The 15,575-nt window shown below is 48.1% G+C and overlaps 1 long non-coding RNA gene across 2 annotated transcripts; it reads right to left on the reverse strand.

Annotated features, from left to right (window-relative positions):
- Positions 1-12,165: 12,165 nt before the first annotated feature.
- LOC102552786 (uncharacterized) lies at positions 12,166-14,986 on the reverse strand. 2 transcript variants are annotated; one of them, NR_174166.1, is given in 4 exon segments: positions 12,166-12,235; positions 12,333-12,461; positions 13,629-13,746; positions 14,749-14,986. It is a non-coding gene; the product is annotated as an uncharacterized LOC102552786 (long non-coding RNA).
- Between the last annotated feature and the right edge of the window lie 589 nt (positions 14,987-15,575).

Raw genomic sequence — 15,575 nt, forward strand, 5'->3', positions numbered from 1 at the left:
TTGGCTCATGAGTTCAGGGCATCCTGGTAAAGTCCTGGCCTTTCACTCCCAGGTGCTGTGATTATAGCCATACCTGGAGGGAACCAAGTATCTTTTGATGCCCTGTTTGTCCTGGGTCTGAATCCCAACAGTGGCTACAGTATATAAGTATGAAATAATGGTTGAGAAAATTACCTGGTGTCACTGAGACTAAAATTCCCATGCAAAGAAGGCTTTAGTGAGCTGGAGCTGAGCTCAGTAGTAGAGCACTAACCTAGCATACACAAGGTCCTGGGTTCAATCCTTGCCACTACTCATTTTTAAAAAAGTAAAGCTTTTAGGGACAAAATACCCACTGCTCTGAAATACCACCAAAAAAACAACAAAAAACAAAAAACAAAAAACAACCAAACAACAACAAAAACCCTAAGAAATACAGACTAGAGCATCCATTAAGTTCTTCTAATTGAGCTCAAGACCTCAGAGAGAGACACAACTCTTTGGTTAGCGTCAGCTGTCAACTTGCCACAGCCCACAGTTATGCAGAGGAACGAGTCTCAACTGGAATGCTGCTTTCATCAGATCAGCTTGTGGGCAGGCATGTCTGTGGGGCCTTTTCTTCATTGCCCATCGTGGGTGTGCCATCCCTAGGTAGATGGTCCTGGGGTGTATAAGAAAGCTGTCTGAGTAGGAGCCAGAGGGAGTCAGTCAGTAATCCATGGTTTCTGCTTCAAGCGTGGGCCTTGAGTTCTCTCTCCCACTTCCCTCAGTGATGGACTGCACCCTGAAAGTAGAAGATGAAATCCTTTCCTCCGCAGGCTGCTTTTAGTCAGATTTATCGTTGCAACAGACGCAAATTGGAACAGTGGCCAACAACATCACAACTTACTGGCAGGATCTGTGCCTAGAGAATTAGCATCGGACACTGGGCACTGGAGCCTCTAAGCAGGATCTGAAGGCACACACCTAAAGTCAGGAGGCAAAGGACACAGGGCTGCAAAGTTGAGGCTAACCTGGGCTACATTGTGAGACTCCTTGACTCCAAAAACAGGAACTTTGACCCTGACAGATATAAAATGGCTAGCGTTAGAACACAGGCCCTCCTGTGATGCTGGGAAAGGCCTCACTGATCCACCTTTCCTATGCGTCCCTCTACCCCCGCCACTCCCCACAGTCAGGCCAGAGAGGAGCATGGATAAGCCAGCATTGTCCTCCTCTAGGTTCATCATGAAAAGCCGAACCCTCCCCTACCCCCTATATACCTGAGGCCCAAAGCAGCTTTACCATGGTCACACCCCAAACAGCCCCACTCCCCTTGTTTGGCATAGGTATGACTCTTGTGTCCAGTTTACACATCAGTCAAGCCTACTTCATCCCAGCCAGGACCTCCTAGAGTCTGACTGGGAGTTGGGGGGGGCGGGGAGCACAGGAGAAGGAATAAGGTCTCTCTCATTTCTGACTCTCCCTTTATGGTACTGTCTGCTGTATAAATAAGTCAGTAGAGGTCTCACCTGAAGGAGATTCACTCACACCTGGTGCTATTAGAGGTCAGAAGCAGGGTTTGGACATCCCCCACCACCACCAGACTTACAGGCAATTGGGATCCCCCGATACCATGCTGGGAACTGAACCTGGGTCCTCTGTTAAAGCAACCAGTGCTCTTAATCACCAAGCCAAGTCTCTAGAAATCATCTCATTCTTAAAATATATAATGTATAGTTTATACTAATATATATAAACAAGCATGTTTAACTATGAGCGTGTGTAGAATGCAGTAGAAGTTACAAGCAAAGTATAGTCTATCTTATGGAGTAGTATATAGAAATGAAAAAGACCAAGCTAGTACTAAATGTAAGTGAATGTAAGTGAAAGGTGAACATAATTTTGAGCCACAGAAGCCAGGCTCAATACAAGGATGACGACATCGTCGTCGATGTCAATGACAATGACAATGATGACGACTACGACTACTACTATCTGCTATATATGCACACTTTGTATGATACTTTATGACTCTCTCTCTTTTTTCACATGCTAGGTAAGTCCTCTACCACTAGCTTACATTAACAGTCCTTCCTTTAAAAGTTTTTATGGGGGCTGGAGAGATGGCTCAGTGGTTAAGAGCACCGACTGCTCTTCCCGAGGTCCTGAGTTCAAATCCCAGCAACCACATGGTGGCTCACAACCATCTGTAATGAGATCTGATGCCCTTGTCTGGTGTGTCTAAAGGCAGCTACAGTGTACTCATATATAATAAATAAATAAATAAAATATTAAAAAAAAAACAAAAAAAAAGTTTTTATTTTGAGTCGGGCATAGTGGCACTCAGGGAGCAGAGGAAGGCAGATCTCTGTGAGTTGAAGCCAGGGTGGGCTACACAGGAACTTCAGGAACAGCCAGACAGCCAAGGTCTTACTAAATTGGCCAAACTGGCCCTGAGTGCTCCGTCCTCCTGCCTTAGCTCCTAGAGTAGCTAAGGTTTTTGCTGCCACCATGGCCAGCACGTATGGTATATTTTAATAAGAAATTCAAAACCAAGTCAGCTCCATCCTAGTTGAAGTCAGAGGGGTCGTTACTGCTGGGTAAGGCCCAACTGACTAAGAGGGGACACCAGGGAGACTTTTGAGGTACTAGAATAATTTTGCGTCTTTTATCTTGTGAGAGGTACAGTTATAAATTCAATGGGGCACAGAGTACATAGTGTGTTGAACACTAAGAAGATGGCTGTCAGTGAAGTACTGTCACAGAAGCATAGAGACCTGGGTTTGGGTCCTCAATATCCACTTAAAGATTAGAGCACCCCTTTACATGCCTGTAATTTCAGTAGGGGAAACTGAGACAAGAGGATCCCTGAGAGTTGCTGCCAGGCTAGCTTTGCTGAATCGCTGAGTTCCAGGCTCAGTAAGAGACGCTGGCTCAAAAAGTATAGTGGAGAGCTCTAGGGGAAGATACCTGATGTCCGGCTTCTGTGTGAACATGTGGTTCTGCACCCACACATAAAGATGTGTGTGTGTGTGTGTGTGTGTGTCTGTGTGTCTGTGTGTTGTGTATACCACACGCGGACATGCAGAAAGGTCAATGCAAATGTTCTTCACAAATTGCCACATTGGGCCCTCGGACTCATATGAAGTCAGAGTTAACTTCCGTTGGCAGCGCCACAAGATATATAATTGGGTCATTGGGGAAGATTTATAGGCCTCGTGAACCTCCGGCCCACGGATCATGTCATGCCTCCCTGTCAGCACAATTAATCTTCTTCCCTGGGTGGATGAGCTGTTTCTGACTTCCTAAGAGCCATGCTGCGACCTTGTAAAGAGCAGGAAATGACAGCTGTCCCCCTCCCTGCCCCACCTCACCACCCCTCCTCTTCTGAAGGCCATTCCCCAGGGGCAGTGACCACAAGGATCAGAGGAAAGTTGCCAAAGCCTATAATTCGAGTTTTATATAATTTACATTATTAAGACCCTGCAGAATCTGAGCCAATGGACACAAAGGGAGCCAGACCTAGGGCTACAGTTAGAACAGACCCCTCCCTTTATAGGAGCTCAGTTACCCAGGTTCTGCCTTTCAGACGCTGGCTCAGCTGAGACAGAGGATCTGTCCAGCATGTCCAAGCAAGAACCCGTGGACCACACGAGGATAAGGAGACCATGAATGTAGCCCTACACCACACGGATGCTCTTGGTGAGTATGTTTCTTTTGTTCTGTTTCGTGGGCAGGTGTTGGTTTTTCAAGACAGGGTTTCTCTGTGTAGCCCTGGGTGTCCTGGAACTCACTCTGTAGACCAGGCTGGCCTCAAACTCTTAGGCCTTCCTCTGCCTCTCAAGTGCTAGGAGTAAAGATGTGCACCGCCACTGCCTGGCTTTTGTTTTCCCTGTTCGAGTGTGTTTGTGTGTATCTGTCTGTCTGTCTGTCTGTCTGTCTGCATTGCATGTCTTCTCCTGGGTGGACGTGAAAACCATCTGTCCACTCCTGATAAAGAACTGATGACATCAAATGATTCTGCCATGGTCGATCTTGATAGGTAGTGGTTTGAATAGGAATGGCCCACATAGACTCATGGGTTTAAATGCTGGGCCCATAGGGTGTGGCAGTTTTAAAAGCGTGGTTTGGTTGGAGGAAGTGTGTCACTGTGGGGGAGGGCTTTGAGGTCTCCTGTGCTCAAGCTATGCCCAGTGTGGCACACAGTCTCCTGCTGTTGCCTGCAGATCGAGACTTCTGACCATGTCTGCCTGCGCACCGCGCTGCCATGATGACAGTGGACTAAACCTCCGGAACTGTAAGCCAGCTGCTCTGGGTTCCCTTTCTAAGAGTTGCTGTGGTTGTGGTGTCTCTTCACAGCAAATTGAGAATCCTAACTAAGACACATGGTGACTCAATGAGTCTATTGGGCCTCTTTACAGACACGGGGATGGGACTTACAGGCACATAAGTACGCAGGACAGATGCTTCGTTGAGGACCCTGCTATGGTGTGAGGATGAATCACGAAAGCTGCAACCTGGGAGCTCTCTGCCCAACTCACAGGCAACTCCACGGGGGCGGCCACTCTCTCCAACAGTTATTTACTGCTCACATAAGCCCAAGAAGGGGCCCTGGAGCCTTATAACATCCCGGCTCATTCCACAGTGAAAGTCTGGAAAATGGAGGAGACAGGGCAGGGAGAATCGTAAGAATGTTTAAGACTGCTCTGGCAAATTTCAAATACACAGTCAGCACTATCACTGTCTACCCATAGGGTACGCTAGGTCTCCAGAGCTTACTCGCCCAACCGAGCCAGAAGTCTGTGACCCTTCCCCAGCCTCTGCCCCCACAGCCCCTGGTCATGTGACCCTGGCCTTTCCCCAGCCTCTGCCCACCCCCATGCCCACCTCACAACCCCTGCCTTTCAGCCACTGGCCATGTGACCCTGTGTCTCTGATTTGAGCTTTCGGTTTCTACATATAAGTGATGCCCCTGCAGTTTGGCTGGCTTATTTCATTTCACGCGACATCCCCCAGGCTCATCCATGCTGCACACCTTTTCTGTGGCTGCGACCATTTCTTTTTTTTTTTTTTTTTTTTTTTGGTTCTTTTTTTCGGAGCTGGGGACCGAACCCAGGGCCTTGCGCTTCCTAGATAAGCGCTCTACCACTGAGCTAAATCCCCAGCCCCGGCTGCGACCATTTCTGCGGAGCAGCATTCCACCGCACACTCTAACATTCCACCCATTCATTGGCAGGATCATTCCCCGTATCTCGGTCTTTGCGAAGAACACAGTGACAAACACGGGAGAACAGCCGCCCCTGAGCACAACGACGTCATTTCCTTTGGATGAGCCAGACATGGGATTGTAGGGTCACGTAGTTCTGATTGTAATGTTTTGAGCATTTCCATGTTGCTTGTCATACATACTATTATATCCCCAGTGACACCTTATGTAAGAGTCCCCTCCCACACTACCACAGTAACAAGTGCATATGTCACACACACACGCACACACACACACACACACACAGACGCCCTTAGTGACAGCTGTGCAGATGGGCCTTTCTCCATCCAAGTCGACCAAGCTTTGGCTCAATGGCCCCAGTTCCCATAGCCCAGTTCTCTTCCTTCTCATGTGTGGAGGTGATGTAACTCAGCCAAGGTCAAGGTGGCTACCACAGTCCAGGGTCATGGCTCAGGGCTCCTTGGACAGACAGACGGCAGAACAAGGGCCCTCCCAGGGTGGTGCCTGTGAGTTTCCTTGTGCTGTGACTCAGTTTCCCCCCCCATGACTCCACAGGGGGCTGGAGAAAGTCATCACAGAATCATCGCACACCCACTTCTGACTGAACGTGGGGGCAGAACCAACCCTCCCTACCCTACTCGAAGCAGGAACTATGCCCTGACCTCTCTGAGCATTCCCTTGCCTGTTGCGAAGCTCCCCTGTAACTTTACTTTTTTTTAATCCTATTTTTAACGATGGTTCTTAAATGCTTTAACCTCCCTTTAGCCCACGATCCACCAGAGGTATTGGAAAAGAAAGGATATGGGAGAAGTGGACCTGTTTAGAAAGGTTCTTTGGAGCAACTCCTGTCTGGAAATCACAGGTCCACAGGTTAGCGGCAGCAGCTCGATCCACTCGCAAACACTTCACGGATACACCAGCAGTCAGTTCAGTAGAGTCAGGCTAGCACCCCCTCCCCACCCACTTTTCAGATTAGGAAACTAAAGTTAACAGGGCCCAAAGAGTCTCTCTAAGCTCCTGGAGCCTAAGCAGTACTTGTGATCTTCCACATGACTCCGGTTGTAAAATGTGGACCAAAAGCAACTGCGTTCATGGAGTGACTATTAAGGCCGGATGATGTAGGAACCTATGAATCCTCAGGACTGGTGTTGGCACGTCGTAACCCCCTGCATCATCTTAGCTCGGAACAACAGTGTGGTCATAGCTGGAGTGGGGGTGGGGGGTTAGAGATAGAGCGGGTGCTTGTATGTTGTACCACTAGTCTCCAGACGGTGGCGCTATTTCAGGGGACTATAGAATACGTAAGAGGTGGAGGCCTAAGAGAGTACATCACCGTCACTGGGAGAATGTTGGGGAAGGGACCTTGTGCCTGCCCGTGCCCACCCCCATGTCTGTGTCCATCTGAATATGAACTGCTTCTGTCACAGGATCCTGCTACCATTGTGTTCTAAGCCCTGAGGAACTGGGAGCCAAAGTAAAGCTTCCCTTTTAAAGTTGCTTCCGTTATGTATTGACAACTGCAGGGTAGAGAGTAATAAAGGCAGCCAGAAGGATGCTCCAAACTAGGGGGTCGGAGTCACCCTGCGGAAGCCTCCTCAAGAACCGGAGGGGCACACACAGTCCTGACTTCTGAAGCACCGATAGGTCCCACGGTTTGCCTACTTCTGAACTCCAGTGTATTCTAGCACCTGCTCTATTCACAGATGAAGAGATGAAGCCTTCAGGAAACCTGGGATGTCTGTGTGATGAGAAAACATTCAGGCTTGGCTTCAGCTTGCAACATGCGTCACCGTCCGCAAACACAAGATACACTGGGCACAGGGTCCACTGGGGAGAGGTGAGTAAGATGGCGTCGGGCTGCAATCACAGAGGTGAATGTCAGAGGCAGTAGGGGGTGAGGAACCTGTCCGTTTCTTATGAATCAGGAGTTGAAGGTTTACAATCTGGCATGGAGCTGTATGCCTGCAGTCGGGGTATTTGGGTAACGGCGGCAGGTGGATCCGACGTTCAAGGTCATTGTTCTACATAATGAGTTTGAGACCAGTCTGGGCAACATGAAATCCTGTCTCAAACACCATCCCTTACACACACACACACACACACACACACACACAGAGAGAGAGAGAGAGAGAGAGAGAGAGAGAGAGAGAGAGAGAGAGAGAGAGAGAGCCAGAGAGAGCAATAAACAAGACCAGGTCTCTCTGCCACGCCCCCTGAAACTCATTGCCGGAGCGAAGGTGAATGCCCTACTCCGCAGTGTTTACAAGCACTGACAAGCTATCCTGAGAAACAATGTTGCAAGGGTTTCAGAGGCCTGTTAAGAGAAAACCATTTCCTCCAAGTCAGTAAGAGTTAGTGAGTTGGGCCAGTCACCCGGCTAAGGGATCAGTCACCCTTGACAAGGCACATTCCCCACCTCCCAAGCCATACTAGGTAATTACTATGGGATGAGTAATTACCCCTCTAATGAGTGAATTACTTTCCTTCCCAGAAACCCAACCCTCTGTCCAGTCAGCACAGAGCTGCTGCTCTCAGGCTGTTAGGTCTGCCCACCTCTCTGAGCCCACACTCAGAAAGATGTAACTTCCTTTTAGTTCTTTTCCATCTCTTCTTCTTGTCTGTCCTGAGCCTGGCTGTGCCCTCTCTAACCCTGGGCTTCTGACATCTTTTTTTGGATCCCCGCCCCCTTTGCCCTGCTGCGGCCCCTTGCTCAATCTGGGGCACACACCACCACCACCCCCTCCCCCCCCCCCCCAGCATTGCTGGAACACACATGAGCAACTCAACCTTCATGGCTTTCTCCCTCCTTCCTCTGGGAAGACGCCAAGGTTCACAGCTTGTCTGCCCTAAGATTTTTCTTTTAAACTGAAATCAAACAGTCCTTGAGCTTTCTTCTGAAACCATTCTTTTGTTTGGGGGGAGGGGTTTGCTTTGTTTTCTTAATGAGACAGGATTTTGTTTGGTTGGAACCCTTGCTCACCCCCCCCCAAGCTAAAAAACCCCATTTGTTTTTCTGCTCCCAACCCTTGCCCACAAGAAGGAACCTCCAGGCTGATGTCATCTCTCCCGGTCTCCAATGTCCCGCTACACACCCAGGAGTGCTGGCCCAGGGCTTCTTTAACTTATATGGGTGCAATCCCAGCTCCTAGTTCATACGCCATCACCCAGTGCCCCAAACCCATGAAACCTCCTTGCTTTGGCCAAGTGACCAAACCTCCTGACCTCCACCTTTGTGAACAGTGAACTTACCCGAGAGCTGCCTCTCAGTAAACCTGCCTTTATACTTCCGATTCGGCTTCAACTGGTTCATTTTCAACGGAGGAGAAACTGATGAGATTTCTCTGTGTAGCCGGGGCTGTCCTGGGAACTTGCTCTGTAGACCAGGCGAGCCTCGAACTCACAAAGATCCTCCTGTCTCTGCCGAAATTGAAGGCATGGGCCACCGCCAACCGGCTTTTTGTTGTTGTTGACTGAATCTATTCTTAAATGGCCCCCAACTGACAGAAACCGTTAGCTGGAGATTCTTTGGTCCAGAGTCTGGATTGGAGCAGGCTGCAGGTGGGGCAGTTTAGATCAGTGGTTTTCAACTTGTGGGGTTGCATATCCAATATCCTACATTTCAGACATTTACATCACAATTCATAGCAGCAGCAAAATTACAGTTATGAAGTAGCAACAAAAAAAATGTTGTGGTTGGAGGGGGCCACTAAAACCTAAGAAACCGAATTGAAAGGTCACAGCATCTGGAAGGTTGAGAACTGCTGGCTTAGACAGACAAGATCAGAGCAGACCGAATGAGAGCCAGAATTGAAAGCCAAGTTCGTCTAACTTGGAACCTATCCTGATCAGAAGAAGAAGAACCAGTACAGCCTGGACTTCAGTGATGGACCCTGGTCAGGGCCCTGGCCCTTCAGAGGTGTAACCTTGGGCCTGCAGACGCTTGTTCATCTCTGGACGGAGATAAAAGGAAGATCTTTGGGGCTGGAGACATGGCTCAGCAGTCGAGAGCGCACACTGCTCTTGCAGAGCACCCAAGTTTGGGCTTTAGTGCCCACACCCAGCAGCTCACAGCCCCCTGTAACTTCAGCTTCAGGAGGTCTGACACCTCCCTCTGCTCTTTGATGAGATCCACATCCACATAAAAATAAAATTAATCTTAAAAGGACCTGTGTTGGCTGGTTTTATGTCAACTTGACACAAACTCCTCATCTGAGAGGAGGAACCTCAGGTAAGAAAATGCTGGTTCAGCGGTTAAGAGCACTGACTGCTCTTCCAGAGGTCCTGAGTTCAATTCCCAGCACCTACATGGTGGCTCACAACCATCTGTAATGGGATCCGATGCCCTCTTCTGGTGTGTCTGAAGACAGCGACAGTGTGCTCATATACATAAAATAAATCTTTAAGATTGGGCTGGGGGGTCCTGAGTGCTGTAGATCAGGCTGAGCAGGCCACGAGGGGCCAGCCAGTAAGTAGCACCTTTGTGGGCCCTGTATCAGTCCCTTCCTCCAGGTCTCCCACAGTGATGGACTGACTGGACTGTTACCATAATGTGTAAATCAAAATGAACCCTTTTCTCCCCAAGTTGTTTCTGCTTGTGTGCTTTATCACAATAGTAACCCTAAGCACCACAGGACCATTTTAAAAATGCAACTTCCTCACATCGTTCTGTCCTCAAAACAGACTGAGAACCCCTTAGACCTAAAGCTAGTTCATCATTCTTTTTTTTTTCCCTTTTCTCCATCTTTATTAAATTGGTTGTTTTAGTTCATCATTTTTGCTGGGGAGTATTAACATTTCTTTAGCGGGACTCATCCCTTCACAGAGAGGCTGGCAATTTGCTTCTAGCTTTGTTATGAACAGTGCTGCCCAACACTATCTTTGATATTTCCAACCTGTGTACATCCTCCATGACTGTGTGTGCACCTGCATCTGTCCCTGCCTCTGTGTGTGCGTGCATCTGTCCATGTCTGTGTGTGTGCCTGCAGCCTCTATGCCTGTGTGTTTGCCTGCAACCTGCATGCCTGTCACTGCTCAACTGGCGGAGTTTCTTTTGCTCCACCTAGATAGAAAGTGTGGATAGTCTACAACGCTGCTCCTGGGCGGCTTCCCAGCCGGCAGTAGACAAACATGATCAACAGCAAAGAGCGCCCTCTAGTGTTAGACTTGCTGCGCAGTCTTCTGAATCTGGCCCTTTGCCCCTTCCCGGAAGCCAGGGTAACAGTTCTCAGGCTGGGTCGCTGGTGGGTCCCAGCACCTAACAGCACAGGTAGGTTCAGGTCTGTGGGTGCAGCTTCTGGGTAGTTCTGAGTCCTCTACAGTGGCTGTACCATGCATGTCCTCCTGTTATATCAGCAATTGCCAGCACTGGGCTCAGCAACCGGATGGCAGTCCCAAACAGTGTTCTCTTCCTCTTCCTCCTCCTCTTCCTCTTCCTCTTCCTCCTCCTCTTCCTCCTCCACCTCTTCCTCTTCTTATCCTCCTCTTCCTCCCTCCTCCCCCATAGAGTCTCATGTAGCCCAAACTTGACTCAAGCTTGTTATGTGGCTAAGAATGACCTTGTACGTCTAAAGCTCGTGTCTCTACCTACCAAGTTCTAGGATTGCAGATACACACAGCCCTGCCCAGTTTTATTCAGTGCTGGGAAGGAAACCCATGGCTCCACGCATGCTGGGCACACACTCTGCCAAACGAGCTGCACCCCCTAAAGTGTGTGTTTAGAACATTTAAAATTTTAATCTTGCGTGCATGAGTGTTCTGTCTGCATGTGTGCCTGGTGCCCCCGGAAATCAGCAGAGGGATGTGGATCCCCTGAGACTGGAGTTACAGATGGTTCTGAGCTCCCATGTGGGTGCTGGGACTTGAACTCAGGACCTCTGCAAGAGGAACACGTGCTCTTAGCTGCTGAGCCATCTCTCCAGTCCCAAAGCAAATCTTCTTTTTTTTTCTTGGTTCTTTTTTTTTTTTTTTTTTTTTCGGAGCTGGTGACCGAACCCAGGGCCTTAGCGCTTCCTAGGCAAGCGCTCTACCACTGAGCTAAATCCCCAGCCCCAGCAAATCTTCTTAAACTGTGGGTAGTGACCCCCACATAGAATTCTGTGACTGAACAGAGAAAGCACAAAAACATGGCAGCAGTAAAAGGTTTCTGTTTGGGCAATAGTCAAAACTTAACTCAAACTCACATGCATAATGAAACTGGCATAGTTTGCCTGTGCTGTGAGACTGCTGCAGCCTTGGGTCTGAACACACAACATATGTACTTTGCCTGGAACATGCAATCAGGCCACACAATTTCAGTGCTGCCTGAAAAACTCAGCTCAGATTTGAAACTGCTGTATGGTATGGCCTGCAGTGTCTTTCCTGTACACACAAAATCTCCTGATCTCAGGGAAACAGCCCTGACCACCCTTCCTGTACGTATACCATTTTATAATACGTATTTGTGCAAAGCAGTGCTCTCAACATTGACAGTTATAAAATCCAAAGCTGGATTGACTCTGAAACATGTTGAAAATGCTCTGTGTCCCTGTAGTATCAAAAATTTAGCCAAGATTTAATTCTTTATATAAAAATAGGCACGTCAGTTACATTGGCATAAAAATATGTTTTCATTTTCATAATTGCAAAAAGTATATATATATATTTATATGCAAAGAACTTTTTAAAAACAATGGTTATGGGGCTGGAGAGATGACTCAGTGGCTAAGAGCACTGACTGCTCTTCCAGAGGTCCTGAGTTCAATTCCCAGCAACCACATGGTGGCTCACAACCATCTGTAATGGGATCTGATGCTCTCTTCTGGTGTGTCTGAAGATAGCTACAATGTATTCATACACATAAATAAAATGAATCTTTTTTAAAAAATGGTTATATAAATGATTGATATATATGATAACTATATATTTATAATGTAAGACTCAAGAAGCCCCCCAAGCCCTACGTCTGCGACATCCCACTCACAGACACACAGAGATGGAGATTGATGCAAGAAGCAAGAGGTTTATTGATCCAGTGCACTGAGGTCATTCTGCAATCGGGGCAGAGGCAACCTGGAAGAACAAAGGCACACACTTCTTATACTTTTTCAGGGCATAGACTTTAGGTTACAGCACGTGTTGGTTATTTCTCATTGGCAGGGCTTGTTACCTTTTGAATTCACTGGTGGTCGCCTATTGTCCTTTGAATTCATTGGAGGACCTTGATGGGGAGATATCTCTGGTACGCAGAAGAGCGGGGAGGTGGAGGGTCCAACCCTTACTGTGGTTGGGACACTTCCTGAATAGGGTGTTTACTCAGCAAATTCTGTGAAACTCCCTGGCCTCAAGCTTATCAGGAAGTCCCAGTCACCTGATGTTTTCTGAGATAGTTCTGTCTGCTTGGTTCCCACATCCACAATAATTGGAGACAGGTAAAATCTCTTTATGTAAAAGGATGGCAAATGGAACAACTATACGAACTCTTTACCCAGACTTATATATCAAGCCTTGTTAGAGCAAAAGCATCTACTACAGACTCTTCCGAGCAGCCCTGGCTAGGACTATGCTCTGGGGAGCCAAAGCACTCAGCTGCTGTCTTTTGTACACTTGTCTCAGGGCAGCTGCGGAGTGTTCCAGAAGGCTGGTGCTGGCATAAGGGCAGTCAGGCCGGCTGTTTGCTCAAGGCAGCCAAGACAACAGGAGAGTATTCAATAGCTGCTAACTGGGGAGTTGAATTGCCCAGCCCCTGTGGCTTTGCCCCATTAGAGAGGAATGTATTTCAGAACCTGCCATTAGCACCAACCATGATTAAGGCTTTTTTTTTTTTTTAATTTTAGCTGGCAATGCACACCTTTAATCCCAGCACTTGAGAAGCAGAGGCAGAAAGATTTTTGTGAGTTTGAGGCCAGCCTGGTCTATAGAGTGAGTTTCAGAACTGAGAGAAACACCGCCTCAAATTTCTACCCCTCCATAATAGAACTCTGACCCAATACAGCCCTCCACTCTACTCCTTCCACAGCCTCCCTGTGGCTGTTCCAGAATCAAACAGTGTTCATTCATCTAACTCGACTTTTTCTGAGTGCTTCTCTTTCTCCAACTCTGTTCTAGCCCCAGGGAACCACCATGACAAGTGTGAGCACAGGTTCTCACTTGTGTTGGCCTTGTAGAGAGTAGGACCACCCTGTGACAGTCACACAAATGGATTCAAGGGTTACAAAAGATTAAGCATGGTCCTAGGAGAAACGGGTGCAAGTTAGATTCTGAAAATGAATTAATTATCCCTAATATAAATGTAAACAGTGAATTAATCCAGTGGCTGTATTGATTTACCTTATGCTAATCCCAATAACTTTGCAGAGAAGCCAAGATTTAAGACTGCACCTGGACAGCTGAGCAGTTAAATGAAAGATGCACCTTAACTTCTATGCTAATCTTCTACCTCCCAGCCCCATCCTAAGATACTTGCGTATTATTATTGATCTGACTCTTCAGACCCCTTCTTCGTTGCCCCAATTCCTCCATCTTCCCTGTGAGCTGACTCTCCTCTCCTCTTTTCTGCTCAGCCATTGGGTGACCAACATTTACTGGCAAGGCAAAGAATAAATGGTAAGAGCTGTGTACACAAACTTGAGACAGGAGATTCTTGGTATAAGCATCACAATGCTGTGTCTGGATTGAAACGAGATATGAGGGCGGAGAAACCAGCATCTGAATAACCCGAGGGTAAACTGTATGCAGTTACAAAACATCATGCCAACAAACAGAGGGGTCAGTATCCTGCCTGCTATTCTTATTAGTACTAAAATTCATGGTCAGTTAATTTTATCAGTTAGTAGAGTTATTTGAATGAGAGTGGCCCTCAAAGGCTCTTATGATGGAATTCTTGGTCCCCAGTTAGGGAACTGTTTGGGAAGGACTAGGGGGTGTGACCATGTTGGAGAGAGTGTGTCACTGGGAATGAGCTTTGAGGTTTCAAAAGTTCAGGCTAGGCCCAGGCTCACTTGGACTCTGTATTTGCCTATTTGTCTGTGTGTGTGTGTGTGTGTGTGTGTGTGTGTGTGTGTGTGTGTGTGTCTGTCTGTCTGTCTGTCTGTCTGTCTGTCTCTCTGCCTCTCTGTCTCTCTCTCTGTGCCTTTGTGTATGTGTCTGTCTGTCTGTCTGTCTCTCTGTCTCTCTCTCTCTCTGTGCCTTTGTGTATGTGTCTGTCTGTCTGTCTGTCTTCTCTTTGGCTGCTGCTTGAGGATAAGGATGCTAAGATCTCAGCTACTGCTCCAGTGCCATGCCTGTCTCCCTCCCATGATCATCCTGAACTCTGGAACCTTCTAACTCTAAACAAACCCTGAGCTAGATGCTTTCCTTTGTAAGTGTGTCCTAGTCATGCTGTCTCTTCACAGCAGTAGGACAGTGACTAAGACAGTTAGCCACGCATTCAGCTGCATTGCTGTCCCATTAGGTATAGCCATGGGACTTAGATATACCGGGGTTGGTTTTCCCCATCTAAGTGGCATCAGGCTAGGCACAGCAGCTCCCACAGACATCAAGGACCCAAACTCTTCCATGTCTCTTAAGGCAGATTTCCTACTCACCATTTTGTTGTCTAATTGTCCAAGAAGGTTGCTGTAGCTCCAGACATTGCTTGGAGTTAAAAGGCAGAGCAGTGCCTTATAGCAGAGAGGCGAACACAGCCAGCATTTCCCCCAGAGAAGCTGCCAAGTGGCCAGGCAGCAAAGGGAGAAGGGGCTGTGAAAACACACCATGACCAAGGCAACTCTTGTAGAAAACAACATTTAATTGGGGCTGGCTTACACTTTCAGAGGTTCAGTCCATCGTCAGGAAGCTAGGAGGAGGAGCTCATTGCCTGTGCCAACAGCGACTCACTACCTCCGACAAGGCCACACCTCCTAATAGTGGCACTCCCTGGGCTGAGCACATTCAAACCACCACGAGGGCTGAGACTTTCTGCTGTGTAACTACTACTGGGTGAATGCAAAGTATTTTATGGCTTATAAGAAAGCTACTGTGGCCACGGCCATGGAACGTACAGGTGAGGCCCTGAGAGGGTAATAGCACCGTGACACATCAAGGCAGACAGAACTAGCCAAGCCCAGAGCTCTCCAGAAGCACTGCTCATTTCCGACGTCATCTACCAACTTTGCAATCACCTTGCCTACCTCACTCGGCAATCTAAGCTGCAGGTGAGGCTGAGGGACAGTGGTCTGGGGGGACCAGGATGGTGTGGTTCCTTGGATTCAATGACAGCACCTTTCCCAGCCCAGCCTATCAGGGGCTTGTAAGCAACAGAGATGCTGTCCATATGAGCCTCTCCCACAAGTGGACAAAGGAGGGGAAGTGACCAGAAAGGGAGAGTGGCGCTCTAAAAGGAAGAGAGGGTGTGGGTGACCGGAAGCAAGAA

Source organism: Rattus norvegicus, chromosome 5 (genome assembly GCF_021556685.1).
Source record: "Rattus norvegicus strain SHRSP/BbbUtx chromosome 5, alternate assembly SHRSP_T2T, whole genome shotgun sequence".
Classification (NCBI taxonomy): Eukaryota; Metazoa; Chordata; class Mammalia; order Rodentia; family Muridae; genus Rattus; species Rattus norvegicus.